The sequence below is a fragment of the Gopherus flavomarginatus genome, chromosome 1 (genome assembly GCF_025201925.1).
Source record: "Gopherus flavomarginatus isolate rGopFla2 chromosome 1, rGopFla2.mat.asm, whole genome shotgun sequence".
NCBI lineage: Eukaryota > Metazoa > Chordata > Testudines > Testudinidae > Gopherus > Gopherus flavomarginatus.
The window spans coordinates 66,730,076-66,743,906 of NC_066617.1; the positions used below are offsets into that span (position 1 = coordinate 66,730,076).

The 13,831-nt window shown below is 43.1% G+C and overlaps 1 protein-coding gene and 1 non-coding gene across 2 annotated transcripts in view; one reads left to right on the forward strand and one right to left on the reverse strand.

The window, feature by feature from the left end:
• Positions 1-13,831, reverse strand: part of WIF1 (WNT inhibitory factor 1) — a 73,282-nt gene that overhangs the window by 46,522 nt on the left and 12,929 nt on the right. The window lies entirely within an intron of this gene.
• Positions 4,305-4,441, forward strand: LOC127043407 (U4 spliceosomal RNA). Its single transcript, XR_007772257.1, has one exon. It is a non-coding gene; the product is annotated as a U4 spliceosomal RNA (small nuclear RNA).

The window sequence follows — 13,831 nt, forward strand, 5'->3', positions numbered from 1 at the left end:
ACTAGAGCTCAAGCGTCATCAGACGCCTTTCCTGGCGCGCGTGCATTTCCAGGAGATATGCCGTGCAGCGACCAGGTCATCGGTGAACACCTTCACCTCGCACTATGCGCTGGTCCAGCAATCTAGAGATGATGCAGCCTTTGGCGCAGCGGTTCTGCATACTGCCACATCTCACTCCGACCCCTCCGCCTAGGTAAGGCTTGGGAATCACCTAACTGGAATGCATATGAGCAATCACTCGAAGAAGAAAAAACGGTTACTCATCTTTGTAACTGTTGTTCTTCGAGATGTGTTGCTCATATCCATTCCAAACCCACCTTCCTTCCCCACTGTCAGAGTACCCGGCAAGAAGGAACTGAAGGGTGGCCAGGTCGGATGGGGTATATATCCGGCGCCATAGCGGCGCCACTCCAGGGGGCGCCCAGCTCACCTGCCGAGTGTTGCTAGGGTAAAAGTCTCTCCGACGAATGTGCACGCGGCGCGCACACACCTAACTGGAATGGATATGAGCAACACATCTCGAAGAACAACGGTTACAAAGATGAGTAACCGTTTTATCTCCTTTCAGAGGCTCTTCAAATAGATGTGCCTACCATGTGTAGACAGGTGTTCTTCAGATCAACCGAAGATAGACAAATTAAAATTTTCCTTGTGGGAATTGCTGGTACGGTGGAATTTGGGTTTCCATCCTGAACTGCGGCTTCCATTGGAATCTGTTCAAGAACTTCAGGCTGAGTGCTCCTCTGTTGTGGAACACTTTGGCACTAACAAGAGGATGGGACAGAGTCCCTAAGCCTTCTTATTCCCTGGAAGATCCCATAGCCCAGTGTGAAGCAGATGATACATTGCAGTCTTCATACTCTGGTATTTTAACTGGTTCAGGAAGAAGGGCATGTCAATAATCTTGGTTTTGGAGTTGTATTTAATTCTAAGGCATAAGACTGGGTGGATCTCTCTGCCTAAGTTTTATTTTTAAATGGAATATTGATCCAGCATTTCAAAATTTCCTGCCACTTGCCCCATATTTGGGAAACCACATCATTAGCCTGTAAGTTATGCTTGCTTGAAGGATACTACAGGAAAACCTCCTGCATCTCCTCTCTCTCATGACACTTGGCATATTCAATCAACTAGATGGATATCCCTTCTATAAATCTTAGGAGGATCAAAAATATGTCAAGACGTAGAGTGGGGTCTATACTTCTTCTTGAGTTACAAAGTCTCCTTAGATTTATTTTATTTTACATTTATTTTTATTTCGAGGAGGTTTCTCTGTTTATAGTCACTGAAGAGCCTGCCCCATAGGATATGTAGTAGTAACCAGTACCTGCTTTTCCTGAGGATTGACCTTCCCGGGGTCCCAGCCTGAGGTGGTGGTGTGACAGAGTTATAGCTCATTTGACCTTCTCCTCCCTTAATGCCCACTCCACCAACAACCTGAGATTTACAGTAAGAGAAATGTCCCACACTACACACTGAAAAGGAGCTCCTTCTCAAAGAAGGCTCCCAGTCCAGAGGATCTACTGATCTTGAATGGCACAGTGGGAGTCTGACCATGGACATATGACTGTAGCCAAGATAAGGAGGTAGCAGATGAATGAAAAGCTGCTACGGTGGCTTCACATTTTTGTATTATTTTAAGTGAAGACTTGCCATTTCTTTATCCTGACATGAAGGTTGCATGAACTTTTGGGGAGTATAAATCAGGATAGATTTCCTTGTAGGTGGACTTGCTCCACTTCTGTCCCACTTCCTCCCATGTTTCCTTTTACAGAGTCCACTGTACTCCTGAGAATGGCTTCAAAATACTCCTCCTCTTCAAAAGACAAACGAGTTCTCTGGTGCCTCCTCTGTCGGCTCTGGCCCAAAGTCGAAAACAACCCTAACAACCTGCCCTTGCTCCTAGGAAGATGAATATGAGGACCCCTCTGCACTTTTGGGCCCCTTCTTGTCCCTTTTTCAGTCTTTACACAGGGAAGGTTTGTATTATGGTGAACTGGAATAGGAAGAGAAGGAGGAGGAGGGTCCCTGCACCTCTTGTTTCTTGTTTTACTGGAAAAAATTAGCTTTTAGAAATTTCCTCTGTGGTGGAGTGACCCCTGTGGTAAAAATCTGCAGTGTTTTCACTTTTCTTCTCATTTCTCAGATTTACAGAGGGCTGAGGGTAAAGAAGGAGAAATGAATCTTTCAGGACTGAGACAGGGAATGTAACCTGAGCTTACTGGGTTTTCCTCCCTTATTTGTAGGCAATGGGGAAAGTGGCCTCCATGGCCTGAGATAATAGATTATCACTGAACCAGAGATCTGAAGGGAGAACTGCACCTACTGCTGTGCTACAGGAATAAGTGTAACACTTGAAATGTTCACTCTTTTGAAATGATCCCTAAGTAGGCCGCTTGAACTCTGCAGATACTCCTTGAACTTTAATGGTGCTCCCTAAGCCCTTATTTGAGGGATGGGCAGGGAAAGCCTTAAAATGGCTTGCAGCTCTTTTGTCTCACTGGATCCCATAGTGAGCTCAATGGGTTTACATAACAGCCAGATTGTCTCACTGAAAGCTACAGTGCACAAGGAAGGGTTACATAAGGGCTAACCCATCATCATCAATGAGGGCAAATCCCAAAGGGAGGTAGTTCCTTGCTAATCAGCACCACCCTGATTGATCTCTAGCTAGGTCCTTAAGGTGGTCTGGCAGGATAGTCAGTCTGTGTCTGTCATTGGCAATCTGATCACGCCACCCAAAATTTTGACACCCACATAATCACCAGCCAGCTAGCAGCATTCCTTGATAAATGCATTAGTCTGCCATCCTAGTAGCATATCCATACCAAGAAAGCCATTGAAACCAAACCACTGCCGATGGAAGCAGTTACTGGATTTGGCGGGGGGCATGGATCAGCATTCACATTGCGCTCCCTGTCAGGACCCAGCCTGGGAAGCTAATGATCCAAACAGCGGACCAAATTCAGTGATAAATCCTAGTCATGTGCCAACTGAGTTTCTCTACAGATATGCTCATTGCTATTCTTGTCCTGACACTTAATATGGAGCAGCTGAGGAAGGCGGAAAGAATTTAAACCATCAATCTCACATTCTTTAGCTTTCCTCAGAGCCCAGTTTCACTGTTCTGCAGCAGAGCTGGCACAACCGTAGTTCTGTAGATCCACAGCATCGGAGTAAGTGTGATGTACCAGTGTCTCCATAGAAGCTGCTGATGGGCCCAGAACATAGTGGGAGGGACTAGGGCAAATGGTCTAAGAAGTAAAGGGTGGGTCAAAAGGCCCCTTACTGCCAGCTTGTTCCTCGATATCTGGGCAATTCTCCCTCCATGGCTAGCTGTTTGGAGAAGAGTGAGAAAAATGGTGGAGCATGATGGACCTTCAAGAAGCAGAGCTCAGTTAGCTCAGCAGGTGTGGCACAGCTGACCAATGGCAAGCAGAGTCTGATAAGCCCAAGCATTTTGTGCCCTTTTCTGCCAGCTTCTCGATTCTTCTGGATGCCTGTGGGGAGTTTCTGCCAGAGAGATGTGCTGCACTGGAAACTGCTGCAGCCAGATGCCTCAGTATCAGAACAGGATTTCTGTCTCCAACATCAGTCTATAGCAATGTGTGTATATTTCTGTATATTTAAAAAAATCCAAAACAAAGTATTCCATTGTTCACACCTTTCTTCCTGCAGCAAGGATGAGAGAACAAATATTTGACAGACCGTAATTAAGTTGCTTGAATGGATTAATGGCTTCTCCTGGACAGAGAGGCTGAAGCCATCCTACCGTGCAACTACCAGTCAATAATACCAAGACCTTCCAGTGGGAAAGAAAGAAAGCTCTGAAAGAGATTTGAGTTGGGTTGCCCTGGCAGAGAGATCTTGGGTTTGAGGCAGAGAAAATGTAGGAGAGTTGGGCTGTGCAGCCCAGGGCTAGGAACCCTAGGAGAAGCCAAGCTTTGTTGTGTTAGGGTATGTCTACACTGCAGTTAAACACCCGCAACTGGCCAATGCCAGCTGACTTGGGCTCGGGTTTAGGGGCTGCTTAATTGCGGTGTAGACATATCCTAAGACAACCAACTCCAGTCCGAAGCTTGGCTTCTCCTAGGGTTCCTAGCACTGGGTTGCTCAGCCCAACCCTCCTACATTTTCTCTGCCCAAGCCCGAACAGCTACAGTACAATTAAACAGCCCCTTAGCTAGAGCCACCCACGAGCCCAAGTCAGCTGGCATGGGCCAGTCGTGAGTTTTTAACTGAAGTGCAGACATACCCTTATGGCATGTCTAAACTGCAGTGTAAGCCCATAGTTCAAACTCAGGCTCTTTGTGCAGTGGCAGTATCGTAGCCAATGAGGTTAATCCGAGGCATGATTACTGCTAATTGAAAACTTTTCCCAATAACCCGCCATGACGACTTGAAATATAGTCGGCATTGGCAATTTTTGACAGTCTCAAACCTAATCCCCCTTCTGTCTACACACAAATCATGCTAACCAAGCACTCGGACCTGGGGTCCCAGGACTCCCGAGTGTGGACTTGGCCCTGGATAGTGCAATGTAGATACTGGAGACCCAGGCTGGGAGCCAGTTTTTAACAATTCCTAACCTGTGGTTACAAATGAGGGTATATGCTCAAGCCCTAGGTTAACAAACACAGGGTCTGCTAACTCAAGTCCCAAGCTGGTCTTAAATTGCAGTATAAACATACCTTTATTATTCAGTGGCAGGCTAATGAAGTCAAGCCCCAGGAAGAGGTGAATTTTGAACTTTACTTGAGGCATGTGGAGTGTGTCTGAGAGCAGGTAGGAGAATCGCTTCTCTCAGTGTGTATTATTGTATTTTGATTTTGCAATGGTTACTGCAAAGTTTTTTGTTGGGGTTTTTTTGGACAATTGCTCGTCAATTCTTTCTTTTTGTCCCCAGCAGCTGCTTCTGTTCTGATGCTGCTTTATATCTGTGTCCTGTTTTTTTTCACTTCCTTCTCTTTCTGGCACTCTCTCTTTCTTTAGAGGTGATTGTGAAGTGGCTCCTGCATCTGGCTGTCAGATTTTGGCAACTGAGCCCTCAGACATGCATGAATGAGTGCACCACTAGCAAATGTACAAGATGTGTTTTGTTTATTGTTTGTTTTTTGGGGGGGGAGGGGCTGAAATTTACATCTCTCTGGACACTAACTGCTCTGGATTCTGGGAACTAGATTCTACCAGCATACTGGAGAGCCCCAGTAGCAGAAAGTTCATTGTGAGAGGAGGTTGCAGGGGCTGTAACTGCTCTTGCACAAAGGGGAACCATAGGGTGTCAGTACACTTCAAAACATGGTTTTGTTGACCAGCAAGGAGGCATGGTCTGAGAAGCCAGGAACATAATGTTCCAGTGGCTCCCAACTGTGGCATTCCTATGGATCCTCAAGCAAGGGCTAAATTTCCCCTGATGGAAATCCCAAAGGAGGGTAGTGACAGCAACACTCCAAGATTTCCACCAAGATAAATGCCCTTCTGGGATTAAAGAGTCTGGCTGAGCCTATTAGCTGTAATTTACTCTATGCAGTACCCTTAGTGAATCTGGTTTACTGTTGCATTTTGGAACCAAATTCTCCTCGTTTACCCACAGCTTCCCAAAGGTGCTGAGCACCCACAACTCCAGGTGAAGTCAAAGGGAGCTGGACATTCTCAGAGTCTCTGAAAAATCAGTCCTTAAGGACAAGTGTGTGAGAGACTGCTGAATGAGGCCCGTTTTCCAATATGCCTGGAGCAGCACAATCCCTAAAGATAGCACCAGAATGCAAGGATCTCTGGGGATCTTAGATATACCTTCAAATACGCACTGTGAATCTTTACACAGTGCAATAATTAAGCAGTCGAGAAACTGACAGCAAACTTTGAGTCACAGACTGCCCTTGATCTGCAATGGGATTCACTTTGATGTCAACAGAAGTGGATGTGTGGATTAAGGATAGTTTTCTGGTCCTTTTTAAATTTTTATGTGCCAGATATTTTTATTTTGTCATCTTCCATGAAGCACAGCTCTTTAGATCCACATTTGTGATGCAGGATCTCCAAAGAGAGTCTTGTGGCATAAGTAAAAACAAATGACCTGATTCTCTTGTCCTTTGCACCTATGTAACTTCACTGATTTACCGTGGTGTCTGAGGGAGGAATCAGGCTCAGAGTTACATGCAAGATGCTGGCTCCTCAGATGGCATTCCTTGAAGCAGGCAGAACTTTAGACTATTTAGGAAATGTACATTCCATATTCCAGGCAGCATAAGAACAACTCCTACCCTTGAGCTTCCTCAGTTGTGTAGCCACGTAGCTACCATACATTAGGCTTATTTTTCAACTAAATGAAAAATCCAAATCCATAATCTAGCACCCAGACATATGGGATCTGATTCGTCACTTGTTTAGAGCACTATAGATTGAGAATAACTTCAATGAAGTCAATAGGGTTCCACTTGTGTATAGCAGGTATAAGTGAGAGTAGAACCAGGCCTACCATAAGGAACGTTTAGCAGTTAGAAATGACTGAAGGGATTACATTGATTCATAAATACCATTTTTTAAACGTCTCAGAAATATTATTCCTCAAAGTGCTTCACAACATCAAAGGATACCAATTACTTACACACAATGTGGGGTGGGAGGCTGCATCATTTAAAGGAGTGTGACATATCTCTCAACAAAATAAGAAACCTTTCAAGCACCTACTTTTTTCCTGTGGCATGCCACCTGTGCTATGAATTGTATGTGCATGACACTGAACTGAAAAGTATGTTACATGTTGGTGGTTTAGCTGACAATCATGCCATGTGCTGTGTGATCCTTTGTTGCAAAGTGTTGCAGTACAGATTGGACAGATATACTATATTACTGGGTTACACGTATTTGGAGACTGTAAAAGTTATAGCAGGAGCCGTGCAGTGAGGAAATCCATCAGTCAGGCTATGGCCTTTCTGAACTGTGAAGCTGCTACGGTGCATAGGAGAGGACCTCTCTCTTGTGCATTTGATCCGAGGAATGTGTGCACTAGTAAGTCCAATGTGCCTTAAGCATCATTTAAATTGTGCATGCAGTAAAGTGGCTCCCTCGTGTGGATTCCGTAAAAGGTACCAGAGGAATGGACCATTCGAGTACACGTTAGGAGCTCTACAGTTGAGAAGGGTACTATATACTTTACTCTAGTCTAGTTTATTGTAAAGTTGTGCAGGACTCTCCTGAAGACCTTCCAAAGTGTGAAGAAAATGGGCTCCCTCCTGTGGACTTCCTAATGTGGGTGGGAGAAGAGCACTCTATAGTCCAAACCCTAGTACATAGATGATCTGTGGTGCTGCCTTTTTGCAGTCACTCCTGCTGCTTCAGGGCTGCCAAAATCTACACATATGCTGCACTCTCAAATACACACACATCTTTGTCCTCCTTAGCCCATGCATATCTACTGTGTATTACTCACCCTCAATGGAGAAAGTCTGAAATACGATTGTAAGCTGTGAATTCCAGGGGCCTGGCTTTTCTGCTTGTTCTGCCAAGTGTCTAGTACACTTTGGGCACTACAAAAGTCATTAGTTAATTATCTCTATTTTGGTAGCACCCAGAGGCCCCAGTCAGGAAGCAGGGCACCATTATGCTAGGCATTGTACACATCACAATGAAAAGCATACAATCCAAGTTAACTGAATAGGATGACAGAAAATCTCTTAATACCGTGTGTAGTACTAAAAAAACCCCACCTCAACCATGTGAGATCAGTACTTCGAAATTTGCAAAAAAAATCTGTATCTGTATCAGTATTCGACACCAAATGTTGCATCCAATATTGATGTACATTAGGTCCAATTAATAAACATGCCCAGAGTTGCACAGTGCAGCATTAACAATACAAAGAACAAGGAGGACTTGTGGCACCTTAGACACTAACCAATTTATTTGGGCATAAGCTTTTGTGGGCTAAAACCCACTTCATCGGATGCATGCAGCGGAAAATACAGTAGGAAGATATATATATACACAGAACATGAAAAAATGGGGGTTGCCATACCAACTCTAACAAGACTTATCAATTAAGGTGGGCTATTATCAGCAGGAGAAAAAAACTTTTGTAGTGATAATCAGGATGGCCCATTTCCAACAGTTGACAAGAAGGTGTGAGTAACAGCAGGGGGAAAATCAGCATGGGGAAACAGTTTTTACTTTGTGTAATGATCCATCCACTCCCAGTCTTTATTCAAACCTAATTTAATGGTGTCCAGTTTGCAAATTAATTCCAATTCTGCACTTTCCCACTGGAGTCTGTTTTTGAAGTTTTTTTGTTGGAGTATTGTGACTTTGAGAGCTGAGTGACCAGGGAGGTTGAAGTGTTCTCCAACTAGTTTTTGAATGTTATAATTCTTGACGTCTGATTTGTGTCCATTTATTCTTTTGCGTAGAGACTCTCTGGTTTGGCCAATGTAAATGGCAGAGGGGCATTGCTGGCACATGATGGCACATATCACATTGGTGGATGTGCAGGTGAATGAGCCTCTGATAGCATGGCTTATGTGATTAGGTCCTATGATGGTGTCCCCAGAATAGCTATGTGGACAAAGTTGGCAACGGGCTTTGTTGCAAGAATAGGTTCCTGGGATAGTGTTTTTGTTGGGTGGTGGCTGGTGAGTATTTGCTTCAGGGTTGGGGGCTGTCTGTAAGCAAAAAAGTAACCTAAAAGTCAAACTTCCTCAACAAAAAAACTTCAAAAACAGACTCCAACGAGAAACTGAAGAACTGGAATTAATTTGCAAACTGGACACCATTAAATTAGGCTTGAATAAAGACTGGGAGTGGATGGGTCATTACACAAAGTAAAAACTGTTTCCCCATGCTAATTTTCCCCCTATTGTTACTCACACCTTCTTGTCAACTGTTGGAAATGGGCCATCCTGATTATCACTACAAATTTTTGTTTCTCCTGCTGATAATATCCCACCTTAATTGATTAGTCTTGTTAGAGTTGGTATGACAGCCCCCATTTTTTCATGTTCTCTGTGTATATATTCTACTGTATTTTCCACTGCATGCATCCGATGATGTGGGTTTTAGCTCACAAAAGCTTATGCCCAAATAAATTTGTTAGTCTCTAAGATGCCACAAGCACTCCTCGTTCTTTTTGCTATACAGACTAACACGGCTGCTACTCTGAAATTAAGAATACAGTCACTCAAGTATAATGCCTTTCTCCCCACAGGAAAAGGTAGGACACATCTTTGCATGTTTCAGGTTGGAGGGTGTTTTCTTGATTGAAAGTCTGCAATCAAATAAACTAAGTCAGAGATTTATAAGGCCCATGTAGAGGATGGTACATCTACTGATACAGGACACATTTTCTGTGTTGAAAAATACTCTTGCCACTACCAGTTCCCACATTTCAAAATATGGAGTTAATCACACAACATGGATAACTAGCACATCTACAAAAAAACCAGACTGTAGTTATGGGAATGTGGACCTTTTTAGCTTAAGGTAGTTTCTTATAGTCTTACAAAGTAACTTCTAGAGCAGATGTGAAGAGATAATTATGTTTCATTTTGTTATTCGGCTTTCAGATGTAGAGATCAAATTCTGCTCTGGGATAAGCAGGTACAACTCTCATTGTAACTGTGCTGAATCTGAATCCAAAATGCTCTCTTCAAAAAGAAGGATGAATGGAAACAAACTGTTCCTTGACTCATGTAAAATACCTCCTCAGTATTTCATTATTTCACTTTATTACCAAGCTGTTAAATAACTGCTCATGTTGTCAGAAGAGTGTCACAGTGCATTTATGACCATTTCATAATTTTCCATTTAATTAATTAATTTACAAAATTTGGTTATATTTTACCGGAGAAACTATTTCGCTGTCCAAAAAAAGAGCTGTCAGCATTTTCTTTCAAAGGTCTCTTTTCAAAGTTCAACACTTTAAATGCTTTAAAAATTGGAGTTTTAGAAATGAATAAAATGTAACTTTATCTGTGTAGGCATACCATAAAATGAGTGCCTGAGTTGACATCAGGTCTATGAATTATAAGGTATACATGACGGCAAATGATTGGTAGGGCAAGTAAAAATGGTCAGTTAACTAAACAAGATATTCACATAGATACAACACAATTGTGAATTATATCAAGGGGTAACAATGCTCAGGCTCAAAGGGGTTCTGCTGGCATGGTAACCAAGGGAGTGAAGCTAGAGTGGTTTGTGATGTCATGAAGTCCTATAATTTATATCCACAAGACAGGTAGTGCAGTGTAAGCTTCTGCATTCTGTCACAACCCTGACCAGAAAGGGAGGACTCTAGCGATGAAAGGTACATAAAGGAAGACTCACAGACTGCAATCACAGAAATTTGATCATGGTCACCTAATCCTAACAGATGTGCTCTAGGCAAATCTAGGAGAAGGCCAAAAAACACTCACAAAAAACAAACACACACAAAACACGGCTCTGCACAAACCAAAACCCAGAGTGCCTGCCAATACACCCTGGTGGAAAATTCTTTCCCCATTCCAAATGTGTCTATCTGATGCTTGTGAGCACAGAGCATCCATAGGTAAACACCTTGCAGGCATAAGTGAATTCTTTCCATCCTCAAAGAGATCCCAGAGTGTGAGGCCGGGCAACTGCTCATCCTCCTTGAGGGCCCTCATGTAGGATCTTGCACATCTCGTCATGTCTATTCAATGTGAGACCATATGGGGAAACAGACTTTAGGGGGAAGAGACATCAGCATACCGATCACACTCGGATGAATCTCTTTTTTTCACCAAACTTAATTGTTAGTTTCCTTTATTTACCAGTGCCTGGCTCAGCAAGAGACCTGAATGAATATGAACTAATCGAGAATCAAACTTGAAAAGATCAGACCAACATTTACCGAACCTTTAAAAGAAATTGGCTCAGGTGGTGTTTGTTCCAGTTACTGAAAGTGTCCAGCATGTTTGAATGTTGCCTAATGGTTTACAGTCTAAGATTCCTATTGGATATGTCACTGCTCCTAGATTTGCAGGTAGTGATGGTGGTCCATGGTGCATTTTATCTTCTACAACTGACCAAAAGTTTGTGTGACCTCTCCCATTACCTATGCCTTTGTCACCTCTAGACAGACTACTGTTGTGCACTCTAGTTAGAGCTACTTTTGAAGGTCACTCAAAATTGTCATCTGGTCCAGAATGTACCTGCCTACTTCCAGAGATAAGCAGGTCATTATAAGCAGATAATGCCAGTGCTCAAATCTCTGAATTGGCTCCCTGTTCTCTTTTAAAGCCCTGAATAGTCTACAAACTAATAGTACAACAGACTGCTTCTCACCTCATTGCCAACTGTAGTACTTGAGGGTGGATGGAATTCTGTAGCGAATAGTTTCTGTGGTTGAACTCTCAGGCCTGGTGGCAGGTCTTCTCCTTAGAGAGCCCCCATTTAGGGAATGTGTTGCCTTTGGCCAGAATTTGAATTTGTCAGGCTTCCAGGCTTGATGTCCAGGCTTATTTATTTTCTTTAGCATTTGGTTGGTTTTTATTAACTTTAGTTAGTTGTTTATCTCAGCTAATGCTTATTCTGTGAATGTTTGCTAGAAACAATCCGGAAAGTGGTATTTTTAGTTTTAATGTTATAATTTATTATGGGTAGCATATATAATTTTATCTTTTTTAATATGTTTTTTTCTAATTAGAGTTCTCAGTAGCTATGGCAGTAAGTGCTAGAGAAATCAATAAATAACTATCCGTTCCTCTTCTCCCCCACATATCCTAGTAAGTTGGATTCTACTAGTACTTCCAGGGACAAAGTCTAAATGGTGAGTATCATATGGGTTTAAAAACAAGCAAACAAAACAAAGCAAACTTTCACATTTAACCTATGCTTGGGGTAGGGTGAGGGGAGAGATCAGAAGTGTCCACATGTTTGCTTGTTGCTCAGTTGAAACAGTTCCTTACCCAAGTCTTTATGATCCCATTTTTTGTGTACAACAGCCTCTTCTCCAAGCTAGACAGACTGCAGAAATTTAACTCCCACAACTATCTTTTGATGAGCTTAGTAGCTTTTCTCTGAAACATCTCCAGAAAGAATATACTATGGAATTAAATATATACTATGACAGGGTCGGGTTAGATGGCTACAGGAGAGTGATAGAAGGCAGACAGAAAAGCAGGTCCCTTTTCCCTGGGTAAAGTAACAGGGACAGTTCAAGGACAATCAGGAACTTGCTGGAACAAATTAAGACAGACAAGCTAATTAGGACACCTGGAGCCAATTAAGAAGCTGCTAGAATCAATTAAGACAGGCAGGCTAATCTGGGCACCTGGTTTAAAAAGGACCTCACTTCAGTTAGTGAGGAGCACGTGTGAGGAGCTGGGAGTAAGAGGCACAAGAAGCTGAGAGTGAGAGGTGTACTGCTGGAGGACTGTGAAGTACAAGCGTTACCACACACCAGGAGGAAGGTCCTGTGGTGAGGATAAAGAAGGTGTTTGAAGCAGGCCATGGGGAAGTAGCCCAGGGAGTTGTAGCTGTCACACAGCTGTTACAGGAGGCACTATAGACAGCTGCAATCCACAGGACCCTGAGCTGGAACCCGGAGTAGAGGGTGGGCCCAGGTTCCACCAATGCCCTCACCTCCCTATTTGATAAGGGGACTTGATCTGGACTGTGGGTCCCACCAGAGGGGAAGGTCTCTGGCCAGTCCCCCGACCTATTAGGTGGGGCAGCAGAGACTGCAGTGGATTGTTCTCCTTTTCCCTATTCTGGCCAGTGATGAGGTTAGCCAAGTGAACGGCAGGTTTGTGCCACTAACAAAAGGAGCCAAACTGAGGATTGCCATGAACCTCTGAAGCGCGCAAATTCGCCAGAAAGTGCAGAACCCACCGAGGCAGAGGATGAAGTTTGTCACAATACCCAAAATTGGGTGCAGCAGTTTTAGGCTTAAATTGCAGCAAGGGAGATTTAGGCTAGATATTAGGAAAAATTTCCTAATGGTAATGTTAGTGGGACCTTCTTAGCATGGAATTATACAATGGCAAAACTTCGCTTATTTTGTTTATTAGCTTCTTTGCTGCAAATGAATGAAGCATTTCTATCTTCATACTACTGATAACTTGAATCCTTAAGTTTTTCACTGATGGCATATATAATGTGGGTCCAACCTGGCTCAAACTATACTCAGAGTAGTTAGCAATATTTCACAATCTAACTGGAAGGGCATATCGAATGGTTCTATTCAATATCTTCATCAGTGATTTGGATAATGGCCTTGAGAATACACTTGTAAAGTTTGTGGATGATACCAAGATGGGAGGGGTTGCAAGCAGTTTGGAGGACAGGATTAGAATTCAAAATGATCCTGACAATCTGGAGAGATGGTCTGAATTAAACAGGATGAAACTCAATAAGGACAAATGCAAGGTACTACACTTAGGAAGGACTAAGCAATTGCATAAATACAAAATGGGAAATGACTGCCTAGGAAGGAGCACTGTAGAAAAGGATCTGGGAATTACAGTGGATCACAAACTAAATACTGGTTTGTTTGTTTTTTTTAAAAAAAGGCAAACATTCTGGGATGTACTAGCAGGAATATTGTAAGCAAAACATGAGAAGTAACTCTTCCACACTTCTCAGAAGAGATGAGGCCTTAACTGGAGTATTGTGTCCAGTTATGGGCACCACAAGGATGTGGACAAATTGGAGAAAGTCCAGAGGAGAGAAACAAAAATGATTAAAGGTCTAGAAAACATACCTATGAAATAGGTGGCCAACCTGTGGCTCTGGAGCCACATGCGGCTCTTCAGAAGTTAATATGCGGCTGCTTGTATAGGCACCGACTCTGGGGCTGAAGCTACAGGCGCCA